Genomic DNA, 6,000 nt, shown 5'->3' with positions numbered 1-6,000 from the left:
ACATAATCCTCAAGGTGCCAAAATAAATCTTTGGATCTAGAGATTTACAGGAGAAAATGATCCAGCTTTTTAAACTTAACTTTAAAAAGTACATGTGAAGATTTATGTTCAAAAGTGAGTCTGTGCAAACCAGACCTCTCTGAGGAATAAAGGTGTGCTAACAGGCTTTCTATCTTAGCAATTGAGATTCCCCCAACAGCGTGATGCAACTGTTTCATTAGCTGCCTGTGGGTAACTTGATTCTTCTTGCTCTCCATATTCCGTACAGAACCTATTTGGGCAGCTATTTAACACTACCAGCCAAATTCTTTCTTCACTTCTTCCTGCCAAGCAGTACCATAATTGTCATTTAGATGTGATCGTCTGTTTCATATTGCTTCAACTCGTGCTCAGCGAAAGCACTGGTGGGCTTTTGGCATTTTATTTCAGTTCTTGAAAAGTAGAAACTAGAGCCAGAGAGACAGAACAGAGAGTAAGGCATTTGTCTTGCACGCGCCTGACCCCCCCACATATGGTTCCCACAATTCCATTATGTGTGATCTCTGAGCACAGAGCAGGGCGTGAGTCCCCCACGCAAAAAAAAAGTGCAAATATAGGTGAACTTTTTCTTATTCCCCTTTTTAAACCATAAGGTGGTGAGAAACCCTGTCTTTTTTGTTTGTTTGTTTGTTTTGTACTATTTAATTTGAGAAAGGTATTTAGTATGGAAAGATATTTTTAAGAGAGAACTGGGGACTGGAGTGTTAGCACAGCGGGTAGGGCGTTTGTCTTGCATGCAGCTGACCCAGGTTCGATTCCCAGCATCCCATATAGTCCCCCACCAGGGGAAATTCCTGAGAGCAGAGCCAGGAGTGACCCCTGTGCATCGCAGGTGTGACCTAAAAAGAAAAAAAAAAGAGAATTGGTTGTAGGATATAGACAATTGCATAATAACTTATGAAAAACAATCACTGTCAGAACCATTCTGTCCAACATGGTAGCATCTATCTACTATGAGACTATGAAATGTAGCTGATCTTTATTGAAATGTGTTTCATCTGTAATAAAATATACATAGAATCCCAAAGATAAAATAGAAAAAATGCTAAAGTACTTCACTAATAACACATTATGTGTTGAAATGAAATAGTTCATTTAATTCTATACATATGAAATATATATACACATATTCATGCACATTTCATGTGTATGAAATGATACATATGTTGAAATGATATATTTTATTTAATTCTATACATGTGAAATACACATACATACACTGGGGTGTATGTATGAAATATACATACATACACAGAGAGTCTCTTGCCCGCATGCCTGGCTGTCTTCCCCAGGACCCCTCGGAGGGGATGGGTTCCAGCTTCCCTCCCTGCCCCGAGCAGAGCTCCCGGCACCCAAAGACCACCGGAACCTAGCCACAGCCATGCTCAAGGCCCCTCTCCACACGTTTGGACAGGCCTCACGCATGAAAGTACCGGCAGAGGAACCCAGGTTTGTGTAATCTCATCAATGGCCAACATCCAGAGACTTAAAAGCAAGCTCCCAGAAGCACGCAGCCGCAAAGCGGCTGTGCGATAGTTTATAACCTACTTTTCCCTCTGGGAGAAACTGGCAAGCTGCTGAGAGCTTCTTGCCCACATGGGAAAGCCTCACAAGCTTTCCATGGTGTATCTATATGCCAAAGCCAGTAACCAGTTGAATCTTATTCTCCTGACCCTGAAGCCTTTAGAGGCTTCTAAAATCTTAGGGATAGGATGAATGTAGAGGTTACTGAGACTGCTCAAGCCACTCGACAATCAACAGGATTTCATGATTCGTGATTCGTGACACTTGGAGTGATAGCACAGTGGGTAGGGTGTTTGCCTTGCACGAGGCTGACCCGGGTTCAATTCCTCCATCCTTCTCAGAGAGTCTGGCAAGCTACCGAGAGTATCCCACCCACACAGCAGAGCCTGGCAAGCTCCCTGTGGCATATTCGATATGCCAAAAACAGTAACAACAAGTCTCAAAATGGAGATGTCACTGGTGCCTGCTTGAGCAAATGTATGAACAATGGGACGACAGTGATACAGTGCCACACATATACACACATTTCATAGGCATAGAAATAAAAGTTTTAAATTAATTACATTTTTGCTTTCCACTGCTCCACAAGATGATCTCGGAGGCCAGCTGAACTACTTTGGACACGAGAACCTCGCATGAATGCCTCTAGACTGTGAACTGAGCCACTGCCCCAAGCGGCGCCAGGGGGGGAGGGTTTCTCTCTCTCAACCCTTCCTTTCTGGGCACAGCATGGCGATCACCGCTTTTTGAGCACAAAATGGAGGTACCAGCCCGGCTGCTGCGGGACACAGGGAGATCCCGGGGCCAGGGGGTACCGGCTCCACCCTCCGCCAATACTTAAGCGCAGCGGCCACACATGTGTGGCCTTTCCACTGCTCCACGAGCATGATCCCGGAGGCCAACTGAACTACTTTGGACACGAGCACCTTGCAGGAATGCCTCTGAACTGTGAACTGAGCCACTGCCCCATGCAGCACCAGGGGGATTAGGGTTTCTCTCTCCAGGCTTTTCCATCTTATGAGCACCACAAAAAGGAAGTAAAAGCTTGTAGTGATGCAATTTCTGGCAGAATTTTCCCTGGACTTTATACAGAAATCCAAGACCTAATGTCTCTTAATTGTCAGCAATGTGAAACGGTTCCTTTTTAGCAGGTCTGACTTCGGAGGGAAACTCCAAACAATAATAGTGAGTTTTTTGTTGAAATATTGAAGGTAATCAAAGTAGCAGCCATTTCTCTAGACTTTGAACTAAGCCATAGCCCCATGCCAGCCAAGAAGAGGAAATATAAGGGAGTTGCGGGCTGAATGAGGGCTAGAGACTGAGCACAGCGGCCACTGAACACCTTTATTGCAAACCACAACAGCTAATTAGAGAGAGAGAACAGAAGGGAATGCCCTGCCACAGTGGCAGGGTGGGGTGGGGGGGAGATGGGATTGGGGAGGGTGGGAGGGACGCCGGGTTTACGGGTGGTGGAGAATGGGCACTGGTGAAGGGATGGGTTCCCGAACTTTGTATGAGGGAAGTATAAGCACAAAAGTGTATAAATCTGTAACTGTACCCTCACGGTGATTCTCTAATTAAAAATAAATAAATTATAAAAAAAAAAAAGAAGAGGAAATATCCTTCTTTCTTGGTTCTTTTCCCTTTTCGGGGAGAAACACAGCATGGTGTCCGCCATATTATGAGGTCTATTAAGCAGGTACGAATTTGGTGGCGTGGGAAGGAGAAAAAAAAAACATGTACTTGGAACAGCAGGACACTTGGGCAGTCTTGGGCTGGGGCCAATACCAGCACACACTCTGCAGAGATTCAACCCGGGTGGCCACACTTTTTGTGCGGCCACTTTGCTGCTGATCGACCAGGATCTGGAGGCCAACTAGACTACTTTTGGTCCCAGAAACTGTTTGCATTCATGTCTCTAGACTGTGAACTAAGCCATAGCCCCACGCTGGCTGAGGATGGGAAATATCCTTCTTTCTCGGTTTTTTTTTCCCCTTGTTGGGCGGCATGGCGTCAGCCATATTATGAGGACTATTAAGCAGGCACGAACTTGGTGGCGTGGGAAGAAGAAAACAAAAAAGTGTTATGTACTTGGAACAGCGGAACTTCATATCTCTTCATTCTCAGCAATGGAAAACTAATTATCAAATGCTTCCTTGGCAGTAGGGCTGTCTTTTCTGGGGGAAACTCCAACAACAATAGTAAGTTTTGTGTTGAAATATGGAATGTAATCAAGGTAAAGAGAAAATGAAGTGAAATGTATCAGTTACGCAGGCCGGGGTGGGGGGCGGGGGTGGAAGGTATACTGGGTTTTTTGGTGGTGGAATGTGGGCACTGGTGAAGGGATGGGTATTTGAGTATTATATAACTGAGACATAAGCCTGAGAACTTTGCAACTTTCAACATGGTGATTCAATAAAATAAATTTAAAAAAGAAAATCTATTAAAATAAAAAATTTAAAAACAAAAAAATATAAATAAATTACATTTTTGCTTCTTAAATGCAGCTACTAATTTTTAAAATTATACAGTAGGTAAGGCACTTGCCTTTCATGCAGGCAGCCTAGGTTTGAATCCCAGCACCCATTTGGTTCCCCAAGTCTGCCAGAGTGATCCCTAAGCACAGAGCCAGCAATAAGCAATGAGGACTATGAGATGTAGTCAAAAAGAAAAAATTATTACTGTATCTTGCATTTATGTTTCACTTTATGTTTCTATTAAATAGAGTCAGTTTGGTTATCACGTTACAAGCCAATTGTGAGATAGAATGATTAGAGACAAAACAAGGAGGTAGCCATTTTTAACACATAGGTCATTGTCAAATGCTAATATCTGACTTAAAAGGCTTAGACGGAGACATATTTGCCTCTCTAATAGAGACCAGGATAAAAATGCATTGACATTTTAGAGTAGGGTTGGGATGCTCTAAGCAGTGTTCAGAGAGATTCTCAGCCCATCAGACAGGAAGTTCAGCGTAAGGGTCTGAGGATATGATACTGCTTGGTCCTGTAGTCCCAAGGATACCCGGACACACCCCTCCCCCCCAGCAGGAGGACCAGTGGGAAGATTTGCCGTGGGAATAGAAGCAAGATCAAAATTCAAACTTTCAGATGCTGAGGATCTTTCTGTGTTTATCATTAATTATTCTTGTTCTTCCTAATAGTCTCCTGATTTCCTAGTTAAATCTGTTACAGAATTTCTGCTCCATTTTGTCTTAGAAAATTCTCTCTTGTTCCTTCCCTGTATCATCCTATTCAGATTTGGAATTCTTTATCTCTATCTGCTCAGTCTCATCTAAAATATTCCTTTATTCTCTCTCTCTCTCTCTCTCTCTCTCTCTCTCTCTCTCTCTCTCTCTCTCTCATTGGATTCCCTTATCTTGTGCCCCTTTGATAATAGGGAAACACACTTCTATAACATTTTGAAAAACATTATTTATATGAAGGGGCTGGAGTGATAGCACAGTGAGTAGGGCGTTTGCCTTGCACAGGGCCGACCCAGGTTCAATTTCCAGCATCCCATATGGTCCCCTGAGTATAGCCAGGAGTAATCCCTGAGTGCAGAGCCAGGAATAACCCCTGTGCATCACCAGGTGTGACCCAAAAAGCAAAAACTATATATATTTATATGGAAAACAAAATTTCTAAGATTTTGTAAACCTAAGAATCTCTGATCAATTCTCATAATTGGTAGTCTGATTTTTATAATTTGAGGTTGGAGATAATTTTAAGTTATAATTCTGAAGATACTGGCCTATTGTGTCATTGTCATAGACTGAAAAATTCAATAATATTCCTTAACCATTACATGCTCTGATCTTTTTTCTTTCTGGAAGTTTTTCTCTTAGAATTTTGTCATTATATCTGAGATGCTAAAATTTCATAAATATGTATTTTGGACTGGAACTCTCTAATGTAAAGACACATTTCCCTTCCTCCTAGGAATTTTTGTTAATTTTATAATAATATTCTTTCACTTATACTCTCTTTCTTACTTGTATGTCTGTCAGATGTTTTTGAATTGATTTTGAACTGATGTTGAAATTTTATTTCTCATTATTCGTTTCCATATATTTTTAAAAATGTGATGTTGAAGAAATTTCCTATCTTTATCTTACAATATTTGTACTAAATTTTACCTTATTTTACCTAATATTTTTTAATTTTCAGAGCGTTTTCTTGATTTTTCATTGTTCTCTGTTTCCATAACATCATGTTTCAAAGTAATTCTTTTGTGAAAGACAAAATATCTTCTCTTTTTTTAAAACATTTTTGTTTGTTTGTTTTTTGGGTCACACCTCGCGATGCACAGAGATTACTCCTGGTTTATGCACTCAGGAATTACTCCTGGCGGTGCTCAGGGGACCATATGGCATGCTGGAGATCGAACCCAGGTCGGCCTCGTGCACAACAAATGCCCTACCTCCTGGGCTATTGC

Source organism: Sorex araneus, chromosome 5 (genome assembly GCF_027595985.1).
Source record: "Sorex araneus isolate mSorAra2 chromosome 5, mSorAra2.pri, whole genome shotgun sequence".
In the NCBI taxonomy this organism is placed as follows: Eukaryota; Metazoa; Chordata; class Mammalia; order Eulipotyphla; family Soricidae; genus Sorex; species Sorex araneus.
The sequence above is the reverse complement of the archived record's forward strand: the minus strand, read 5'-3'. Positions refer to the sequence as shown.